Source organism: Peromyscus californicus, unplaced genomic scaffold (genome assembly GCF_007827085.1).
Source record: "Peromyscus californicus insignis strain IS unplaced genomic scaffold, ASM782708v3 Scaffold_9__1_contigs__length_137607984, whole genome shotgun sequence".
NCBI classification, from domain to species: Eukaryota; Metazoa; Chordata; class Mammalia; order Rodentia; family Cricetidae; genus Peromyscus; species Peromyscus californicus.
The window spans coordinates 62,139,206-62,163,451 of record NW_026294617.1 but is presented as its reverse complement, the minus strand read 5'-3'; the positions used below and the strand labels follow the sequence as shown (position 1 = coordinate 62,163,451).

General features: G+C 41.7%; 1 pseudogene; it reads right to left on the bottom strand.

Annotated features, from left to right (window-relative positions):
• Nucleotides 1–15,477: 15,477 nt before the first annotated feature.
• LOC128106230 (receptor expression-enhancing protein 4-like) lies at nt 15,478–16,359 on the bottom strand (annotated as a pseudogene).
• Between the last annotated feature and the right edge of the window lie 7,887 nt (nt 16,360–24,246).

Here is a 24,246-nt window from a genome sequence, read left to right as displayed (position 1 = left end):
TGGCAGGAAATTGAGGCAGGTGATCATATTACTTCTACAATCAGGGAGGAGAGAGCAATGCATACTGGTTTTCTGCTTTTTTGTTTTTTGTTTTATCTTCGCATGCAGTTGTAGTTGGATTTTTCTTTGGGCTGCCAGCTCACACATAACAACACAGTGACTTATTAATTATGAAAGTGTGGCCTTAGCTTTGCCTTGCCCACTAATTCTTATAACTTAAATTAACCCATTTATATTAATCTATATTTTGTCTCATGGCTTTTTACCTCTCTTTCATTCTTTATGTCTGACTCTCTCTGTCTCATTGATGTCTCTCTCATCAGCCATGCACCTAGATCTCTCCTCCTCTTTCTCTCCCTGGAAATCCCACCTGTCTTCTATTCCTAGCTATTGGCCATTCAGCTCTTTATTACACCAATCACAGCAATACATCTTCACACAGTGTGCAAACATCCCACAACACACAATCTGGGACTTAGCCTGTGGGACGGTTCTGCCCACATTTAGAGTTGATCTTCTTCCCCAATGAATCCAGTATAAAATATTCCTAGACAAGCTCAGAGACCTGCGTCCTAAAATAATTTTAGATTTTGTAAAGTAGGCAAGCACCATTAACTACCACAATTCCTCAATTCTTATAGAAATTCACACCCCCCCAATTCCTATGGAAATTGAGGAAACTCAGAAGAGCTCCCTCACCATCTTAGAAAAGAAGGGCAGATTGAGAACTGTGCTTCTCAGTTTAAAAATTTTCCGGAAAGCTGGAATAGCTGGGATTGCAAAGTACCAGTTTGGAGACATGTGCATGAGTTAATGGAATAGAACTTTGAATCTAGAACTAAATTCTTGCATTTATGAGCAGTTGCTTGACAGTGGTGCCAGCGCACTTGGATATCCACAGACCAGAGAAAGAATTTGGACCTCTGCTCCATGTCACATGCAAAAACCAAGATGAAAATAACTAAACACAAGAATTAGAACTACAAAATTCTTAGGAAGAAATTTCTGTGACTTTAGATGGTACTATTATTTCCTAGATATGACACTAAAGACAAGAAAACAGAAAAAAATTAATCAAGGTTAGGGACTTTTTACTTTGAATAACATTATAAGAAGTCAAAAGATAACTCAAAATGTGGAAGAAATTCTTTGATAAAAGCCTAGGATGTAAAACATATAAGATATGATTACAATTTTATACTAAACAGAAAAATAAATCACTATTGTTTTAGTTTCATTTGTTTATTTATTTATCTTGATGCAGTATCTCCTGTAGCCTAGGGTATTGTAGGATTTGCTATGTAGCTAAGAATGCACTTGAACTCTGGATCCTCTTGCTTCCACTTTCCAAGTGCTGAGATTACAAGTGTGCACCACCACACCAGCTTAATTTGGGCAAGGGTTTTGAACAAACTTTTCTTCAAAGAAGGAAGATAGATTCTCAGTAGGATCTAGAAAGCACACATCATACTTGCATTAAGTCAGGGCTTTCTAAAGGGACAGAACTAACAGAATGAGACTGTATATATTCTCATGATATATATCATATATGTATACACCCATATATAATATATCCACATATCCAGGAATCCTTTAGTGCCCCAGCACTCCAGAACCAAACCGCCTAGATATTCGGCCTCATGGACTGATATGAGACATCCATTGTTGGACTACCCAAACCACAGCCTGTAAGCCACTCTAATAAATAAATACAATCAATAATATATTATCTATAAATAATATATATAATATTATATAAATATAAATGTATATAAATAATATATTATTTATAGATAATATATTATTGATTGTATTTATTTATTAGAGTGGCTTACAGGCTGTGGTTTGGGTAGTCCAACAATGGATGTCTCATATCAGTCCATGAGGCCGAATATCTAGGCGGTTTGGTTCTGGAGTGCTGGGACACTAAAGGATTCCTGGAGAGCCCCTGGCCTTCAGTCTACATTGGAATGCTAAAGAAGTTGGTTCTAAGATCAGCAAAAGAATGCCTCCACCACAGAACAGATAAATTTGACAGCAGGAGTGAGGGCCAGAGGCAAGAGGAAGTTTCCTTCTTTCTTGTCCTTTTATCTTAGCTGCCACCAGAAGGTGTGGCCCACATTTAGGAAGGGTCTTCCTGCTTCCAATAATTGGATTAAGAAAATCCTCACAGGAGTGCCTATCAGCTTGGGTTTTACTTGATGCAAATCAGATTCACAATGAGCTCCCCTGAGACCTATATGATGCCTAAAATGAAGGACAGTTAATATTTGCGAGAATATAGAAGTACTGGAATCCTCGAAGGGGTAGGAAGGTAAAATGGTGTCACCAGCCTGGCTGCTTCTCAAACATTAAACATAAATTTATTATTGTATGGCTCTGGGCTATATAGCCAAGAAATGAAAGAGAGTTGAAAATGAATTTCATTTTTGTGTTCCAATGTTGATCACAACATTGTCCATGAGAAAACCCAAAAGTGAAAACCACCCAGGTGCCCATCCACTGACAAATGGATGAGCCAACTGTGGTATATCTATACAGTGGAATATATCAACACCAAGTAATAAAATATATATAAGTAACACAACATGGAAAAACTTTGAAAACCTTTTGCTAAGTGGAAAAACAAACAGACACAAAGACCACACACTATCGTTGGTGTTTATTTGCATAAGTTGTTGTGAATTAGACAAATCTGCAGAGATTTAAGAGGCTAACAAATTGGATAGTGTAAGGGCTGCAGCCATGCAGTTTGTAAGTCTGCATGCTTTCCTGAATCCCTCAGAAAAGTGGAACTTTCCTTCCCTTGCCTCTCTGTTCTCAGCATGCTTTCTCCAACACTTTGGGCTTCACCTCTTCTTTAAAGCACCCTGCTATATGGCTGCCTGCGACAACATGGCCGACATCCAGGCTAGTTTAAGTTAATGGACATGCAGACATGGCTTTTCTGCTCTTAGGGATTCTCGTTCAGTGTCAGAGTGGCCCTGGGAAGGAGGGTGTGTCCGGAGGGGGATTTGCAAGCAAGCCACTAATTATGTTGTATGTGTACAAGACTGCTGTCAAAATGCTAATTTGACGTCTGTGAAGGGGAAGGGTGAACTGCTGCTCTGCCGTGGTTATGTGTTAACTTTCCCCTGGGTTCTGAGGGACTGAAACTTTATTGTAAGCTCTTTAGTAAAGAGAGAGAGAAGTGAGATGATGGGCACAATCCTTGGAGGTACATTTTTTCAGGAGAAAGGGTGTCTAGGAAGAGATGATGCTGAGAGCTGGCTAGTAGACTGAGCCTGGCTCTGGATGGCTCTCAACTGAGTATCATGGCAAATCATGACTGTTAATGACTATCAGGTGCTTAATTTTGTTCTCTCTCTCTCTCTCTCTCTCTCTCTCTCTCTCTCTCTCTGTATGTGTGTGCACACATGTGTCAGCATGTGTGTGGAGGACATGAAGCAGCTTTCTCAACAGTTCTCTACTTCATTCTGGGGACCAGGTGTTATGCCCAGATCTCGGGGAACCCCAAAAGACCAACACGGAGACAGAATCCCACATGTAAAAGCAAAGAGCCTTTATTTCAAGCTCCAGAGCTTGGTCCCTCTGTCTGTCAGACACAGTGGTGAGAGCAGAGAGCCCTGAGCTCAGGTAGGGCAGAGTTTTTATCATAGCAGAGGTTGGGGTGAGGGGATTTCCAGGGTCCAGGACCCTGATTGGCTGGTAATTGTCTAGAGGTATTTGTGTGTGCTAGACTCAAGGACGTCTGGCCACCTTATCTGATGGTTGGAATGTTTGGGATGTTAGGTACTTCCCCCTCCCTGGGTGGTATCAGCTTAAGGTTTTTCCTGGATCTGGGTGTTGCCTGCCAGTAAGCCTGTCACAGAAGCTGTGTCTAAGGCCCCTAAGCCTGTCATGGCTGCTGTGTGGTCAAGCTATTTTGGGGCCCCTCCATACAGGATCTTTCATTGAATCTGGAGCTTGACAACTTAGCTAGGCCTGTGTAATACTTACTCTTCTGTTAATATGATAAAATATCCTGAATAAAAAGCAAGTTAGGAAAGAAAGGGTTTATTTTGTCTCGGGATTACTGGGGGGATATAGACCATGGAAAGAAAGCATGGCCACAGGACTGTGAGACTCTCCTGGCAGTCAGGAAGAGATGGATCACATTTCAGAGAGGGATCAGAAAGGAAATGGGACCTGGCTGTAAACCACCAAAGCCCGCCTCCAGGAAAGCCCTTCCTCATGCAAGGCTCCACTTCCTAAAGTTGCCATAACCTTGCCAAGCAGTGGAAACTGAGGACCAAGTGACCAAACATATAGTTCCATAAGGGACATTTCCCACTCAAACTGTAATGGCTGACTACAAGCAGGTCCCTGGGATCCTTCTTTTCCTGCCTCCCCAGAACTGAAGGTATCTGTGGTCTTTTCACATGGATGCTGGGGATGCAAATTAGATTTAAAAATAAGAGAGAGCAAAACCTCCGATATCCATGCTTGTGTGGCAAAGTGCGTTTCTGTCTGAGCTGCCTCCTCAGTCCCTGTCCACTATTCTTCAACTAAACTTGGTTCTAACCATTGCTCAAAGAAGGATCATGGGAAATAATGATCCCTAATGCCTAGCAAGCATTTATTTTATAACAGAGACGTTCTGGGATACTCTCTCCAATTTTTGAGCTAACTTGTTTGCTCCTTACAAAAGTTCATGAAGTTGATGGAGTTTTTTTCAGTATTTGGAAAAAGAAAAGGAGTTCAGAGTATCATTTCCCATCACATCACTAATTCACTGCAGTGTGGTGATTCAGGCTCCACAGGGCGGCCATCTTGACTCATTGCTGTCTTGCTGTGTGGTTGTTCCAGTATCTCCTGCCTGGGCACAGTGGAGCGGCAGCACAGGCAGTGAGTTGCTTTAACCCGTCTTCTAAAGGCAAGGCAGGCTGTGTGGTGCTTCTGGGGGCTGAGTAATGTCACGTGCCAGTGGAGACAAGCATTAGAATTGGACTTCAACCATCTGGAATCTCCTCCATTCTGGCCTTGCTACATACTGACTGAGCGGCAAAGATCTCTTGAATTCTGAAGGCCCAATTTCTTCATCTATTCAGAGAAGAAGAGTATATCCCAAGCCTTCTCCATAGATTCAAACCCAGAGAGGGTGTATCAAAGAGCTTTCTGAATTGTTATTCATTTCAAAGTTGGTAGAATGATAACCACAAGGAAAGGAGACCAAGCAGAGGGCCACACTTTTATAGTCTATGGCTTTCTGGAAGCTCTTGGACCCATCCTTAGAGATGAGAGATAGCCTATGCAGTTGACAGTTGTGGTCTCTAATCTGTCCTGCTGGTAAATGATGAGTATTCAAGGCCCATTTAAAGTAGATATTTAAAAAGTAGATATTCTATCTAAAAATGATAATTTTATGAAAAAAAAGATGGAAGAATAAAAGCTGGTCTGAGGTACATTCAGCCACGGCAACACTCCAGTCTAACTTGGGACCATGTGGCTGGGTGCATCTCTCAGCAGCCTGGGATGGGCTGCAAGTGTTGCCTGGGTAACAGACTCTGACAACTTCAACCTTCTGCTCAGGTCACTTCCTACTGGAAAGATGCTTTGCAGGCAGGTGGGGTCCATCCTTCATGCCTGTCTTTCAGACAGAGGAGGAACAATGCGATTTTGAGTCAACATTTCTGATTGGGGGTTTTTTGAAGACTTTCTCTGAATGTGCCCTCAGAGAGTCAGCAGGTGTCTTCTTCAGAGTAGGGCCGGGATTTAGAGAGCACAACCAAGTCTGCTCAATGGCTCCAGGATCTCTACGCTTTCTTCACTCTGGAATGTGCTGATTTAATCTCTGTTTCCTTTGGGTGGCCTTGTTTGGAAATGGTAGCAGGAAAAGGCTGTGAGCATCATTTTGAAGGAGAGATGTTTTAAAATGTAGTGACAAAATCATAAACTAAAGGTCATAACTGTGGACAGTTGGTCATTAATTTTTTTTTCCTTCTGGACAAGCCAGATGCTGTTTACAGCAGGCCTTAATGTGGGTGATTTGAACATTAAAACACATCTATGTTTTAATTCCTGCATTCAGAGGTCATAATGTATAAGGAAGAAATGCTGACCAGGAGCTTAGAATGTAGGCTTTTCCCACATGGCTGTAAGAATGGATTCCTTTAAATCTGTGGAACTGTCTGTTTAGATGGCAGAGTGGAAGTTCAGGGCTATAGTCTGAGGTTTGTGGAAGGATTTGTTCTTCCAAGAGTGTTTTTTAAATTAAATTATATATTTTCTGCTTGGGTTGAGTCCATTAGTCAATAGATTAATGCAATTTAAACTACAATTATGAATCATTGACGGTGGCCTTTCACTGGTTGCTCAAATCATGAAATCTGCGATTGGTCTAGTCCCAGTGGACTCTTGTCAGTACTGAGGGCACCTCCCCAGTGTGGCTTCTTTACAGGAATGTGTGCAGGGCCATCTCACCAAAGGGAAGCAGCAAGCCCTGTCTCTTGAAACCAGACTTGGAACCCCGTGTGTCTTGTCATTTAGCACCCCTGCTGGAAAGAAAGGGTTCCTTTGTTTTCCAACCATCTCTCTTCTAGATCCTGCACAGTGGAGGGGTAACACACAGATTGGGTCTCACTTCCTTAGCTGAGATGGGAGGGACTGTGAAGGACCAATAGCTGGTATTTGCTTATGACTCTCTCGTCTACTCCTGGTCTCTCACATGCCTGTTTTTTTTTTTTTTTTTCCCCCCTGAGTATGTGATGAAGCAGCTGAGAAGGTTCTTGTTCCTTTGTTTCTGGTTGTTCATCGTGGATTGGGCTAGTCCAATCATCATCCTTGTCTACTTTCAGAGGAATGTTGAAGTCAACTCAGAGGTTTATGTTCCTCCAACTTGAAGTGCCTGCTTACTTCCTAATAAATATGTTCTTCCTCATGTGACTAGTCTTTCTTTCTTAGAGTCCTCTTGTCTGTCCCTAGGGAAGCAGGTGACTAGCTTGGGACTTGGAAACTCCAGAATAGAATTCTACTTTCTTTAGAATAAAATAAAGCCTTTGTAGAACTCTGAGGAACACTGCCTCTCACCTTGCTGGACCACATGAAATTGAGAATCTCAGGCCTGGCAATACCCTGATTCTGCTCTGTCCCAAGCTTTGCCTCTGGGTCCTTCTGTGGCCTTTTTGCTTTTTATTTCCTCACTTGAAAAGTGAAGAAATGGAACTGAATTTGGAGTGACTTTTAGGGTCACCTCCAATCTTTACCATTCTCTGATACTGAAAATTGCCTTGGTGAATTCGGAGTCCGCTTTGACAAGACATGTTTTTAACTTTAATCTTTCCTGTTAATTTCCTTGTGTTTCAGTCTTTTTCCCTTCTCCTCTTCTTCTGCCCCGCCCCCTTCCTTGGCTCCCTTTCTTCCCCCCTCCCTTCCTCTCAGCCTCCCTACTCTTTCCCCTTTCCCCACCCGCTCCTCTTCCTTGCCCCTTGTCCCTCTCCGTCTCTCCTTTTTATTGTGCCTTCCCTCTCTCTCATATCCATATCTCCTGAGATGTGAGGGAAGTAAATACACTTTCTATAAATGAAGAAGAGGAAGAAAAGCCCAGAGTAAAACCATCCCCCTTATTCAGGAGGCCTTTTAACAAGCAACTTCCAGCCTAGGCTCTTGGCAGTAAGGATAAAGAAGCAGATCAAGAAGCCTCATTTACAGCCTTTTCACATAACCCAGGCTATCGCCATTTTTAAAAGAATGAGCCGTGGCAACTCTGAAAAGAGCTTAATGTTTCTGTGAATAACATAATTAAAAAGAAGATTCACATCAATGACTTAATCTGGGCCACCGTTGATGAAGTTCAGAAAGAAGGATTTGTTCCAGAGGCCTGCGGAGAGGACAGGAAGAGCGGGAAAAGAATACAACTGGGTGCTGGAGTGGCAGGGACAGCCTCCGCAGTCACCGTCACCAGCTGCTGGGTCCCACTGGCTGAATCAAGCTCAGGCAGGCAGACCCAGGGGGAGAATGAGCATTGCACCCAGAAAAGGAGGAAACAGTCGGAGATGCGAGGTCTGGTGTCCCTTGGAGCAATTCCTTCCAAGCTCCATTCCCAGAGACCTCAAGGGAGGCATTGTACCTACGGGAGAATTAGAGACCCCGAAACAAAGATCTCTATCCTGGTCCATTTAGCCCTCTGGTGTTATTGTTCTTGTCCTTTAGGTTTTGAAGGATCAGTAAGCCTGGATATCTTTTCCAACCCCAGGAAACTGATGGTTGAAGAGATTATTTCACAAAACCATCATTAGGAAGCGTTTAAGGAGTGTAAGATTTAGTCTTACTCAAGGACTACTCTTTTGACATCACACTTCCTCTGTGTCGGTACATCCAGCAGGCTAGAAGGGGCCACTTTCTACTTTCTAGGTCAAGTTTGAGCAATCACGTGATTCTACGAGGCCCATTTTTATAATACACGATTTTTTATTGAACTTTTAAAAAGATGTCAAGCAGAAGACTCTTCCTCTGTTGAACCCAGAAGGCTTCAGGGGTTATAGCTGATGATTGTACGGGTTGCACAGATATTCAGTATCATCCCTCAGCCCTTAAGCAAACACTCTTTGCCCCAACAAATCTTTGGTTTTTATCCTACAGTCTCTACCTAGAACCTAGCATGTTTCTACTGAGTAACTTTTTTATGGAAGGTTGAGGGGAAAGACACTGAGAAGTGGAAAGAATCGAACCAACTTTGTCACATTTACCTTCACCCCAGAGGGAGCTCTACTTCCTACCTGAACTCTCTCTACATCATGTTGGTGGACTCACTCCTTAAAAACAAAGAGCTAATCAAGTTAGCTTGATCTGTTTGGGAGGCATCCAGGCAGTGGGACCGGGCCCTGTACTCAGTGCATGAGCTGGCTGTTTGTAACCTGGGGCTTATACAGGGACACTTGGCTCAGCCTGGGAGGAGGGGACTGGACCTGCCTGGACTGAATCTACCAGGTTGAACTCAATCCTCAGGGGAGTCTTTGCCCTGGAGGGGATGGGAATGGGGGGTGGCCTGGGGGGAAGGGAATGAGGGGGGCGGGAGGGGGGAGAACAAGGGAATCTGTGGCTGATATATAAAATTAAATTAAATTATAAAATAAAAAAAGATAAAAAAACAAAAAAACCCAAAAACAACAACAACAACAACAACAAAAAAAAAAACCAAAGAGCTGTCAAGCACAGAACAATCACTCCATCCAAACAAGTTTTCTTTCACTTTCTACTTAATTATTATTATTTGGAGAATTTGAGGGAGCTTAGGCCTAGGTCAGCTTGGATGGATTTTATCCTCTAAATATTCTTTGCAATGTTGGGAGACTGCTTTCTTGAGTCTCTCATGGTTTGTTGCTCATGAAGAGGCCAGAATGTCCCTCCTGTTGAGAACACCTTTTAATGTCTGTAGAGCAACCCTCCCCACAAAGTATTTATCTTTCTTCAAAGCAAAGGACAGTTTTTCTTACTATCTAGTCTTTTCCTCTAGAGCAAAAGACCATCACATACTCTAGCAATTATAAAAGAGTTTGTTCCCATTCATGGGGAACACTCTGTGTAGGAGGTTGATGTTGATCTATTCCTGCTACCACTGTTGGAGCTGGGATGAGAGGAAAAGGAAGCACAGGAAAGCTCATGCTGCTTGCTGTGTGATGTGTACTGTTGGGTCCTGTGTCTCTGCTACAGGAAGCTTTCTTCTGTCCAGGTTCCAAACTGCTCATAAATTGTGTCAGGGTAACTTTCTAGTCTACAAAAGGGCAAACTTTTTGTTGTTGTTATGGTTTATTCATTTATTGGTGTGCTCTGTGTGTATGTGTATGTGTGTGTGTGTGTGTGTGTGTGTGTGTGATTATGTGCACATGTGTTTCTCTTTGTGTGAATATATATATATATATATATATACACACACACACACACACACACACACACACACACACACACACACACACACATATATATATACATATATACCCTTGCAGGAGTGATCAGAAGACAACCTCAGGTGTCAATCATCTCTTTCCACCTTGTTTAGTACAGGGTCTCATGGCAGACGGAAGCTGTGTATGCCAGGCTAGCCGGTGTGAGCCATCTCCTTATAGGAGCAACTGGATTTCCAGATGTTGCTATAGAACCTACTTTCATGTTGGCTTCCAACTCTAGTCCTCACACTTATGCATCAATTGATTGATTTACCCATTGAACCAATTCTCCAGCCCATTATGAGGGCTTTCCTAGATGATGTGCTGAATACTTGAGAAAACAAAACAAAACATGATGCTCATATCCCTTCACTTCAAGAGGGCAAGAAAGTGGCTAATAAAATACGGCAGCCCAGCCGGGCGGTGGTGGTGCTCGCCTTTAATCCCAGCACTCGGGAGGCAGAGCCAGGCGGATCTCTGTGAGTTCGAGGCCAGCCTGGTCTACAAAGTGAGTTCCAGGAAAGGCGCAAAACTACAGAGAAACCCTGTCTCGAAAAAACCAAAAAAAAAAAAAAAAAAAAATACGGCAGCCCAACATTTTATAGTCTTTGGAGAGACACAAACTCTGAAACAAAAGTTTTGAGGTTTAATTTGCCTTCTCTTGTGACTGCCACATTGGAAATGGCTTTGTTGGACCTGAAACATCAATCAGGTTGTTGAAATCAGAACCATTTCAATGAAGAAAGTTCAGCCTTCCAGGGAACAGCTGAATAGTAACACAGACAAATTAATGAAATCCCTAGGGCAAAACCCTTACTATAGCCAAGTTTTGTCTATTTAATAGATATCAGATATGTATTGATACTTGATAGGCTGAATTAAATAAAATACACTTTTCTTAACCCTGTACACACATGGCACCTGTGGCCATAACCTAGTTAGATATTCATAACCATCATCACCTCGACTGGGGAAAAGTAAAACACAGAAAGAAAAGAGGGAAAATGTTTCTGTGAAAGAATTCCGAGTGACTGGTAAAGCCTCTCCAAGAAGGGCTTCTGGTACAAATGTGAATTAACAGTAAAACTTTAATTTTCCAAAAACAGTGCAAAGCTTCTCTCAGTTGATCTCATCAGTCAATGGCAGGGGCAGAGAATACTGTGGGATAAGGCTTATCTATACCTTATCTGTGCCTACAGAGCTCTCATGTTTGTGAGCTAGATCTCACCATGTTACTGAGGCCTGTGCTTGGAGCTGGCAAGCTGGTGTTCATCAAACAAGGCGTTCCAAACACGCAGCCAGGGGCTACAGCCCTTTAAAGCAGAAGTATTGTTTTCTGTTTCCAAATCTGCATATTTGCTAAGAGACTGACTATCTGCACTCGGAAAACATTCCTGTTAGCGCTACTACCAGAACTTGTTGGGTGAGGCCAAAGGGGTCTCTCTTTTTATAGTCTTTCATTAGAGGCCTATTTCATAGTTAGGAATTAGTAAGGGGTTCATATGATTTTACCATTTATTATTGATTTTGATTGTATTTTATGTAATTTCCCTGCTTATCAACTGCCCACACCCCATTCTATAGCTTGTCTTATTTAAAACCTCTCACATGCATGTATATATATACATATGTATCAGAAGTGATACTCAAATGTGTACAAGCCTCTTCCATTCTTTCTTCTAATAAATGATCTTCCCTTCCAAAGGCACTCAGTATTCTGATCTCTAACAGTTGAGGTTAATTTAATCCTTCTTTGGATTTGATATAAATGGGATTAGACAGTGTGTGATCTTTTCTGTCCGGTCTCTGAGTCATTATATGTGATCTAAGTATGTTATCACACACAGTCGTTGGTGGGCCATCTTCCCACACACAAGCACAATCCTGAATATATTCTACTTTTGTTAGACTGGGTTGTGTTAAAAGGAAAGTGTTAGGGAAATTAAATGTAGCAGAGTTTATCTTAGCAAAGAGTGATTCATGAATCAGAGAGTGTCGTCAGCAAGAGAACTTCAGGGACCCCAGTAACAGGACAGGCAGCATTTATAGGCAGAAAAGGAGTGAATTACAGCTCCTCGACATTTGCTGTACTTGGCCATGCATGATGAGGCATTTGCTCTTATGAAGATAGCAAGTCATGGCAGCCTGTAATCAGCTGGAGCTTGGTTAGCATGACTGAGGCACAGTTATGATTTATAAAATATTCCCTTCAGTTGCCTTACAATTTGGTGACATTCTAAGTTACAGCTTTCTGTGGACTTATGATATAATGGAAGCTGTAAGTTTGAGTGTCACGAGTAATAATACAATGAATGGTTCTGACACACCTTTCAGCACCTATATGTGGACCACTCTGTTGCATGTATAATTAGGAATAGGGATGTTGGTACAGTAAGTATATGTGCTTAGCTTAGTGAGTATGAATGTAGTTTTATAAGGAGAGTGCATTGCCAGCAATCCTACCATCCTGTACAAAACTTCCAGTTTGTAGCCAGTACCCACATAGATACGCTTTTAAAGTTTTCATGTCTGGATAAAATTATGGTGTTAAATTGCATTTATTTATTAATGATACCTGGCACTTTGTTGCATATTTCTGTGTCATATGTAACTCTTTCTTTGTGAAAGTTTTCTTCATCCATTAAAATGTTTGGTCATTCATGTGTGGAAATCTTTATAATTCGGAGATTGGCTCCTTTGATGTTTGTAATATAAGTAGTTTCCCCACTCTGTGTCTTATTATACTTTGTTCCATTAGTATCAAACATGGTTGCATCCAATTTTTAAAATAACATTTATAAATTTCTTTGGTAATAGATGTGGATTTGGAGCTACTGATACCTACATTTAAAACCCATCATTCTCTGTATGACTTCTGTCATAGTTACTTTTCTGTTGTTGTGAAGAGACACCATGACTGAGGCAACTTATAGAAGAAAGTCTTTAATGGGGCCTTACAGTTTCAGAGAGAGCATCTGTGATCATCATGGTGAGGAGCATGGCATCAGGTAGGCAGGCATGGCACTGGAGCAGTAGCTGAGAGCTTAAATCTGATCCACAAGTGGAAGGCAGAGGGAGAGGGATGGAGAGAGAGAAGGAGAAGGAGGAGGAGGGGGAGAGGGAGAGGGAGAAGGAGAACTGGGAATGGCATGAACGTTTGAAATCTCAAAGCCAACCCCCAGTGACATACTTTCTCCAACAAGATTGTGCCTCCTAATCCTTCCAAAGAGTTCTACCAACTGGGGGCCGAATATTAAAATGTATGAACTTCCTTTTTATGAACAATATCTCAGGAAACAAAGGCTGTGTGTGTGGCTCTGTGTGTGTGTGTGTGTGTGTGTGTGTGTGTGTGTGTGTGTGTGTGTGTGTGTATGCTCAGTGGCATGTGGAGCTGAGAGGATGTTGGTTCTTGCCTTCTACCTTGTTTGACACAGAATCAGTCTCTTCCCTGTCCATTGCTGCATAAGCAAGGCTGCTTGACCCCCAAGATGCGGGGGCTTCTCTAGTCTTTGCAGCCTATCTCAGGATAGGAACCTGCTCCTCTGAACAAGTTTACACATGTTCTGGGACTTGAACTCAAGTCCTCACACTTGTGTGGTAAATGTTTCACCTCCTGACCCATCTTTCCAGCACCAAAGGCTGGTTATTGAATTCAGGAGAATGTGTTCTTTCTGTTGACAGTGTAGATTCCTTTCTTCAGAGACTTAAAGTTCTTGTCATACAGGTTTTTCACTTGGTTAGTTAGAGTTCCCCGAGGTATTTTATATCATTTGTAGCTATTGTTAAGGGTGATGTTTCTCTGATTTCTTTCTCGGGCCCATTTATCATTTGTATATAGGAGGGCTACTGATTTTTTTTTGAGTTAATCTTGTATCCTGCCACATTGCTGAAGGTGTTTATCAGCTGTCAGAGTTCCCTGGTAGAATTTTTGGGGTCACTGATGTATACTATCATCGTCTGCAGATAGTGAAACTTCGACTTCTTTCTTTCCAATTGGTTTTCCATCATCACTACAAGGACGACTTCTGCCAATATGAACTCCTAACATGCACACTTTTTGTTTTTGGAGAACATGAGCAGGAAGGTATTCAAACTTGAATGCAAAGAACAGCAAACATATCAACATAAAACACGGGAGACAAGTCTGTGGCCAATGTTCCTTGTTTGTCTTTTCAGTGCTTCCCTATTTCCTGTTGAGCAGAGCATTTTAAAGGGAGCTGCATTCAAACAGTACAATTTCAGGTCATCGAGGATAAGAAAATAACTCTTTAAATAAGAGAGTGTCTCAACAAAATGCTACTTAGTAGAAAGAATAATGCCATTTTAAAAATACATTTAAAAAAAAAACCAGAAACAAGGTCAAAAGAATAGAAATGCATTTCCTCAGGCCAATTTAGTGGGTATGTTATTTATTTTACTTTGTATTTTAGTTAGAAAGAAAATTGGCCAAAGAAGAGACTAGTTTTTACCTTTAACATTAAAGACTGTCCATGTATTTCAGATGGACACATTACCATCTCCTTTGAGGAATTTTGTGTGACCATCACGTGTAAATGTTTGACTTAACAAATAAAGGTCAGTGATGTACTACAGGCCCTGAGTAGGCTCTTTATTTTGTTTTCTTCATTTCCCTCTCTTTTTTATGTATAAACTATAGTAGACATGCTGCTTTTCACATACAGAGTCTTCCCATCACTAGACAGGAGCTTGGGAGGTAAAGAATATTCATTCAATAGTACTATAGTGTGGAGCTTGAATGACAGTGTATTGAAAGCTTGGACCCCCAAGACCTATAACCCTAAAGACCTCACCTGTAACCCCACCTCTACCAGCTAGGCCTCATAAGTGAGAGATTACATAATCTCCCCACAGAAGCTGCCAGATGGGTGGGTACCCATGTGTCTGTCGATGCAGACTACATGCCACCAGTTGGGGAGCTGACTACTATCTGGTAGTCTCTGTTGTCAAATAAACCGAACTTCTCCATCTGACAAAGTTCAAATACATGAGCCTGTGTGGGACATTTCACATTCAAATAATAGTGGCTATCATGTTTCTGAGTGTCCAAAACTACTTCTGTATTCAGACAACTAGTGAAAAAACAATGTTATAAATATCTTTTTTTTTTTTTTCTGGGAAGCCAAACACCGTTAGGTATTTACTTATAGAAATATTTACAAGCCTGATCTCACTCACCAACGTGAAACACACAGCTAGAACACACGCACACCAGGCCTTAGAAAAGGCTGTCAAGTACTTTGAAGTAGAAGGGAATGAACACAACTGGTTGGACTTTGGATTTCATCTGTAGGGACTAGTGGGGCTCTGGTCCCATGTCTGCAAAGGGAAAAGGCTGAAGAAGGCCATGAATAGGCCTCTGGGCTTGGCCTGCTTTGGTATACTGTAGGTGCATCCCTATGCCGGGTACCACACCATGTGTACCCCCCCCCCCTTAGGCAGCTGCAGAAGCCAGAAGGGGCGGAACCCAGGCAACCGGTGTAGCAGCAAAAGGTCCCCTGCTGGCTCAAGAGGTAAGGTGGCCTGACTGCAGAATCTAGCTGTCCATGTCCGAGGGCATTGTCTTTTTCCGGGTTTGGGCCTTCAGGGAGTGCGAGGTGCCCTCTCGCACCAATGGCTTCCTCTTGACCACCCGAAGGCTTTGGCTGCGGCTCAGAGGCTTCTCTCGGGGCCGGACAGGTGGCTGGGGGACTACCTCATTGTCTGACCAACACTCATCCTCTGTATCACTATCTCGCAGGCCACCTGCCCGGTACCCAATCAGGGGCCTGGTCTTCCAGGTAGAGGGGATCTTGGTAGGTGGGAGCAGAGGTGTCAGGGATAGAGCAGAGGTCCTGCATGGAGAAGCTCCGTGGCCTTCCAGCTAGAGCACCCTGACTCTTGGTAGCAGCCTGCACAGCTGCTGAGGAGGCGATGTTGAGGCCCCGCTTCCCGAAACTGAGCATGGTCTAGTAGCTGCGCTCCTTTGCCTGCACAATGCACGCATCAATCTCCTTCTCATGGCGGGATAGGGACGGGTGGACAAACTTTCGGTAAAGCAGGCTGGCCCCCTTGGTGTAAGGCGAGAGCAGCCACAGCATGAAGGCCGTCTTGATCTCATAGTAAAAAGGGAACCAGGAAATGAAGACATCCGTGAGGGTGTCTGTGACCATGAAGATGGCAAAGACAATCCAGTACATCATTCACCCCGGACATATTCTCGAATGTTCTTGCTCTTCACAGCCTTGTAGGAAGCATATGCAGGATACAGCATCCCAAATATGAGCACCACCAGGCGACAGATCACCCAGGACACCATCCTTGATAGCCTTGGAGATGATCCCAAGAGACAACCGGAGGGATGGTCACTCAGGAGCTGGGGCAAGGGGCCGAGTGGTGCTGCGGTACACCTGTCCCTCGGTGCAGGCAGAGACCACCACCCCTGACTCCTAACCCACAGTGCGCGGAGCCTGGAGAACCTGGAACCAGTGGACGTGGGGCCTTGAAGAGGAAACCGACTTGGGAGTGGGAAGGGCCGGCACGCCGCGGAATCAGTCCAACAATTCCTGCCACGGAGAACCTGGCCTGTTGAGGGCGCCGCTGCTAGTCCTGTTATAAATATCTTTATTGCATGGAGTCATGTGCTTTTCTCTCCTTTATTATGATTGACAGCATTTAGAACAGTGCTTACATGTCAAAAATGAAGCTTTGGTTTTTAAGGCAATACAGTTTTTTACTTAAGGTCAGATAGACTTATAGTTGCTTGTGTAGCTAGAGTTTTCCTGCCTTGCCCACAGTCAGGACAAATCTCACCCAACCAAGTAAACACAGACTTATATTGCTTACAAACTGTATGGCCGTACCAGGCTTCTTGCTAGCTGTTCTTATAGCTTAATGGAATCCATTTATGGAAATGGATTAATTTAATTAATTAAATTAGCTCATGGCTTCCCGCATCTTCACATGCTGCTTATCATGGCGACAGCTGGCAGTGTCTCCCTCACTCAGCCTTCCACTTCCCAGAATTCTCCTCTCCTTGTCCCGCCTACTTCCTGTCAGTGTTTTATTTATACAGAACGATATCCACAGCATGCTTGTGTTTGTAATTCAAGCATGGAAACTGATTTTAAAAATAAAATTTCTTCGATTTTTTTATATTATTTGATGTTTTCTTGGCCATTCCTTGTAACCTTTTCCCTTCATTTTAAATTTCTATGTCCCCTGCTTCAAGATCTCTTGCCAAAAAGGAAATGCATCTTTCCTTAGCAAGTATCTTTAGGCTAAGCTAAAATATAAGGTTAACAAGAAAAGGCTAGAAAGAAGGCAGAACATAGATAATTATGCATCATTGCCTGTTTGCAAAAAATCTATATTCTCCCAAATTCATACATTGAAATGTTTGCTTAAGTCTAAGGTAGTGGCATTGGCATGAGGATCCATTGATAGGTGATGAGATCATGGATATGATTTGTGCTCCTGCACAAGAGGCCTGAGCTCCTTACCCGTTGTGGTATTGGTGAGTGAGTGATATGATAGCCTTCAGTTGGATACAGTGGGGTGTAAACAGAAGGCTCTTTCCTGCCCGCAGGTTCCAGAATAACCACTCAGAGACTTAATATTACTTATAAATGCTTGCCCAATAACTCAGGATGCTGAGGCAGGAGGATTTTAAATACTAGGCTAACCTTGGCTATGTAGCAAGCAAATGAGAAACAGACTCTATAAAGCAGGTAGGTTCCCATTGGATTCTGAATTTGTCAGAACCTTGATCTTTAGAATTGTCAGCCTCTACTACAGTGGGAAATCTATCTTTGTGTGGAGGCCAAATCATTTTATTCCCATATCTCTGGGCTTTCATATTCATCATTGCTGTGTTTGCCCTACTTAGACAGCTGATGTCACAGAGTTTACACCGTCTTAGACTATAGAGAAATGTTAGCCTGTCCCACAGCTCTTTGGTGGCTTTTCATAGAAGAGTGACTGGAATTGCTGATGCGTCAGATGAGCAGTGCTACCATCAAGGAACTCACCCTGGGAGCTGACATTTGTGTCACTAATTAACTTTTCATCAGGATGAGTTTTGCTGTGCGTCTGTCGAAAGCAATCACTTCTCCCAGGAGGGCTAACCCTTCAAGGGGGTGGGAACAGAACCTCTCAGAATCATTTTATCGTTCACCTCACTATGAGGTGAGAATATTTGTCTTGAGTGTTTAATGTGTGTTTCCTGTTTCTTCTTACTCAATAAGCTTTTCAAGATTACTATTATTTTGATATATTTTTATCAATTAATTCTTGATACAAGTATAACATAACTTTAATATCATATATATTATATGAGTTTCCTGAACAAAGCTAACACACACACACACACACACACACACACACACACACACACACACACACACACATACGGACACATCTAAAATAAGGATGTAAATTTCAGATCAGAAGAATATGAGTGTTGCTATTTCCGGCTACTATTTACCTTTATGATCCACTTTGTAAAAGGAACAGTGCAGAGACGTTCATCCCCTCATAGGTAATTAACTGAAACCCAACAAATGACTGGAGCTACAAGTGTGAGCTGTAAATGTGGTGAGTGTTAAAGAAAATGCTGTGAGGACAGAGTGTCAAAACATAGTGATAAACCACAAGAGGAAAATGATTTAAAGAGCTTTGCCACTATAAATTACTTTATAAAAATGTGCAGTTCCCATTGTTACAAGCAAGAAATTAAATATTCATAGTACAATGCTCATTTATCAGCTGTAATCGGCAATCTGTAAAAGTGTTGCAAAATGATCAGACATGTTAATTACCTAATTAAATACAAAATTGACTAAAATAAAGTATAGCATGTTAAACTAAGTTTGATTTAGATAAATTTTTATGTAATTATTTTAAATTTAAGGGATCTTTTGCCAAATGCAGATCTCACAATCCTTTACACACTCATCTATCACACAAAGACATTTTGACGTGAGACTAATATTTCAACTTTTCTTCAAACTCATTTTTGAGCAGCCATGTGTGAGATAATGTGAAGGCAGATATTTCAGAGCAGCTAAGGAACGTGATAGAAATGATTAGCTTATTCTAGACTTTCAGGTCTCTGGCTAAACATTCCTCTTCAGCTCTTCCCTCACAGTTTTCTATGATGCCCCATTGGCACACCTGTGACTGAGTGTCCAGATTAAAGCTAACCTCTAAGAATACCTGTGAGGGATTGTTTTAACTGAGTGGGAATGCCTATAATTATGGGTGGTACCATTCCATGACCAGGAGATCCAGGACTGTAGAAACTGGAGCAGGCAGGATGAACACTAGCATGAATGCATGCATTGCTCTCTGTTTCCCTTTGTGACTTTCCTTCCATGATGGACTGTCACCTGAAATTATGACTAAGTAAAGCCTGTCTCTCTTTAGTTGCTGTGGTCCGAGTATCTTATTACAGCATTAAGAAGAAACTAAAGAACTCCCATGACATTTGCCATGCTGCTCCTTATATGCTTCCATTGTAGGATGTATCAACCCCCCCTTTTTTTGTCCATCCTCGGCATCACAAACTGAGAAATTAGGCATTTGCTTGTCTTTCTCATATTACTGTCTTCTATGTCTAAAACATAATAAATACTTATTCAAAAGTGAATGGTAATTTATTTTAGCCAAAAGACCAGTAAGTGAAAATGATAAAGACACTATGTAAGAAAGCATGTATGGTTTGGGACGGTCTTTCTGTATGCTGTGAATATGTGTTGCTACCATTGGTTAGTAAAGAATCTGCTATAGTCTATGGCAAGACAGGTTATAGCCAGATGGGAAATCCAAGAGAGATATAGTGAGAAAGAAGGACGGAGTCGAGGCAGACACCATCTAGCTGCCCAAGGAGCAAGATGCCAGCAGACCAGTAATGCCACAGCCACATGGCAATGTAAAGATTAATAGCAATGGGTTAATTTAAGATGTAATAGCTAGCTAGCAAGAAGCCTGAGTCAAAGACCAAACACTTTGTAATTAATATAAACCTTTGTGTGTTTATTTGGGACTGGGTGGCTGTGGGACACAGGAAAACTTCTGGGTACACATGTGCTCCTATAAAAGATAAATGACAAAAATCTCAGAGGCATGTTCTTCCATGACAGAAAGTATCAATGTCATGAAACAGTCTACTTTCTGTAAGGTCTAAGTCATTGTAGCTACATCTAGACACAAGAGCATGTGATAATACCTACTAGTTGCTCACATACTAAGAACTGAAAAAGCTAAGTCTATAGTGAAAAAGGATGATATTTGACCAAGGTATTAAATGACAAATTGGAGTACTCTAGGCATAGAATATTCAACATACAGTAAAAAGGTAAAAATAACCTAAAAGGATAAAAATGTAATGACTCTATGGAATAAAACATTTAAACCAGTCCTCCCATGGGCTGTAATATGGAGTTCAGAGCCAATCTCGTCTACATAGTGAGTCCAAGGACAACCTCAGCTACTCACTTGTTATGAGTACATGAATTGAAGCACTGACCCATCAAACGATAACCAGAGTTCGGCAGAATTGTCAGCATTGCCATATGATGTGAAGATTAAATATGCCTCTTCCTCTTTAGCTATTCTCTGTATACATATGTTGGGGGTGTGACTGAGTGAGGGACCTTAGTCTTGTCAGAGTTGACAAGTTAAAACACACCCATAGTGACTTCAGTCCTTGCAATGGGAGAGATTCATCCTGAGGGCTTCATATATTTCAAACACCACTCTAATGCCTTGAATACCTGCAGAGCAAAAGCATTAGCCATTCCACATGTATTTTAATGCATGCATTTACTAAATGGTTCATTCATTTCCTTGAGCTAATTACTTTATTCAGGCTATAGGTTTGTTTTCCTTTTAAAAACATTGCCAAATTTAAAATAGATAGAAAATGGTCCCCGAAGATTCAGTCTAGTGCCTTTGACATATTTAACTACAGTTACAAAACTAGTGATTAAAAAGTCCTTTCCGGAGAGTCTATTTGTGAAGGGCATGGGTATCTATCATATACCATATTCTGCACATGCTCTTTTTGCACCACAAGATCCTGTGAGCAGGATAAACTGAGAGGCTGAGAGGCTAGTGCATGATGTGGTCTAATCAATTTTGGATGTGGGTAGTGACTTACTTTTTGAGAAGCTAAGTTTTCTATTGAAAATTTACTTAACAGTGTCATGTAAAGTCAAGCAGTGTGCAGTTGGAGAGAACCCTGAATAGTTCTAAGCTTGCTGTCAATGCACTAACTGAGCTATTGAGATAAGGGCTCACAATGCTGTTCCTGAGAAAACTAATGAGTGTGGTAAAGCTGGCTAAGCAAAACACTCCAGTTTCTCAAATAACTTACTTTCAAGTCTAAATAGGTTCATCACAGGATCATCATCATCATCATCATCATCATCATCATCGAATTTTAAGTGACTTGAGTATTTCAGTCTTGACTCATCAGAACCCAAATGACTAATGTGCAGAGAGACCTTTCATAGAGCAAGAGAGAATTTGAAAAGATAATAGGATTAATTTGTGTTTGAATAAACTTTAAAGATACTTAAACCTCACTCATTTTTTGTTTTTTGTTTTTTTGAGACAGAGTTTCTTTGTGTAGTTTTGGTGCCTGTCCTGGATCTCACTCTGTAGACCAAGCTGGCCTCGAACTCACAGAGATATGCCTGGCTCTGCCTCTAGAGTGCTGACATTAAAGGCATGCACCACCAGCGCCCGGCAAACCTCACTCTTGATTGACTGTGAGTGCTGTGATCAAAGTCAATCTTCCTGCCCCATGTGACTCATCTGATAACTCCAAGGCACTCTACAGCCTCCATGCTGTACAGTTTTAGATGGCATTGTGTGCTGTTCTCCTTGTCTAACCTGTCACTTGTGCCTCTGCCATTGATCTGAAACTGGGGACAAGTCATTTATCTGGATCATTGGTTTTACTTCTGAATTGTGCTTTCAGATTTACCTGTGAATCTGATGCTTTGGGCCACTTTGGACAAACACTCTACTAGGGTGTCAGCTGTAAAAACAGCTTTCATTATCCTTTATATCTCTCACCTTTTAGTTGGATATTCAGTGAAGTTCTTCCCGTTTGCTGTATAACTTGGCGTTGCTAGTATGTTTCAGTGTTCCTAGGAACTTCAGGTTTTCAAATGATGGCGATTATACAAGATGAATTAATGAAGCAACATTTAAAGTGCAGTTACAAGCAATCGAATAGTCTGATGGCTGTGGAGGACCACCATGATCTTCTAGGACACAGTGGTGCTAAAGAGTGCTTTTCTAGACACTCAGAGATAACTGTTGTGAAAACCAATAGGTTTCTTCCACATTCCTTGCCATCTTTCCATGGCTTTAAGGAAATTATCTTCCATATGTACAGTGAAAATTGTAACGACTACTTACTCATTCTGATAGATTTCTTATTACCATCAAAGAAATTATTTAAAGCATATGTCAAGTTGCTGGATGGAGATGGTTTGGCACAAAATCTGATCTGAGGACCATGGATAACTGAGCAATGTCTTCACGCTATCTTGGTCTTTTTGGGAAGCTTCTGTGAATTTCTGTGGGTGTGTGGGCATGGAGGGGCAGGAAACACACCAGATGCACAGACACAGGCATCATTGCTCCTCTTTCCTCTCTACAACACCGTAAGTCTCCTTGGCAACACATTTTCTCCTTTGCTTTTGGAAATTATCATAAAATTGAAACAACTTGGATGCTTTCAGCAATGCAGATGAGTAAATCCAAGGCTAAGACACGGTTGTTCTTGTCTTGTAGGGGAGAGAGCTATCCTGTGAGCTGCCACTTGATGCATCCTGTGGCTGCATAGGACTCCCCTGTAGGGATTTTACCGTTTAGGCTTGAAAATACCTGGAAATCCAAGTGACTGTTGCCAGGAAACCCAAGTGACTGCTGCCCGGAAAAAGAACAATTTGAGGTTCATTATAAGAGCCAGTTCTAGGGGGGGAAATAATCAAGTGGGTATGGTCCATTTTCTGCTTTGTTTCCTGGTAAGTGGAAGGGACTGTAATCTTGCTTGGTACCAACTAGAAAACGAAGAGAGCAGCACTGTAACTATCTAATGCAAATTTGCTGAAACTGTGAAAGTGGTAATCTTGAAATAATAAACATTTGGTATATCAACCAAATTTTTTGGAGTCTTGAAATTTAAAAAAAAGGAAAAAAATGTGTGAGTTGACAGTACATAGGCATTAATTCTTTCCAGTTTTGAATAACAAAGAGATGGACTCAGGATCTGTCATATCTATCCCCAGCTTAGAATCTACCTCATCATACAGTGTCTTTTACATTATTTCAAATCTCAAGAAGCTGCTATGAAGACTCTCCAGCAGCATCCCACGCGAAGCCATGCCTGTAAAGATATGCTATGTGTCGATGCATTCTTGATGTCCGTAAGATTTATTATAGTGCCTTACAGGTCCAACTGTTCCAACAATGGCTGTCTTCCAACGGAAAGTCCATGAGTCTAATAGTTGTTGAATCCACGAGGCTGGATATCTCAGTTGGTTTTCAGTATATGCTGCAATCCTGAAGAAGAAGTTTCTAATTCCAGTGGAAGAATCAACTTGCCACTGAGAGGGAAGGCAAGCAGGCAGAAAGCAAGCACTTTCTTCTTTCATGTCCTTTATATAGTCTGCCAGCAGACAGTGTGGCCCAGATTTAAAATGGATCTTCCTACCTCAAAAGATCCAGATTTAGGGTGAGTCTTTCCATTTTGGATGACTCAGTAAAGAAAATCTCTGACAGGTGTACCCAGATGCTTGGGTTTTTTAGTTAATTCCAGATTAGCCAAGCTGACAACCAAGAGTTTCCATCATAGACAACAAGCCTTCCCTATCCCACAAAATCCTTATGGAAATGGTAATTTCCAATTCTACTTTGTGCATACTCAGGCATAATTGTGTAAGGCCCGAGAGCACCGATACAATTCTAAGTGTGATGTTGAACTTCAGCTGGCTGACCTCCTCTCTCCCACTACCCATGCAGCAGCTGCTCTTTGTGTTCAATCCAAGCTCTTTTTTTTTTCCCATGAGAATCCATTTTATTCTCAAAACAACTGAGAGGAAAAACTGAATAATGAAAGTCAGCCCTTCAAAAGGCACAGTCTACTGTACATCTGAGGGATCCCAAGGACCTTTTCATATAATCCATGATATCAAAAGTAATTGTATGTATAAAAATACTATTTTGTTTATGTTATTATATTTTTTCAGGAAGTTTGGATTTCTAATATAAAATGAGCCCCATTATTGCCATCATCCTCTGAAAGTGA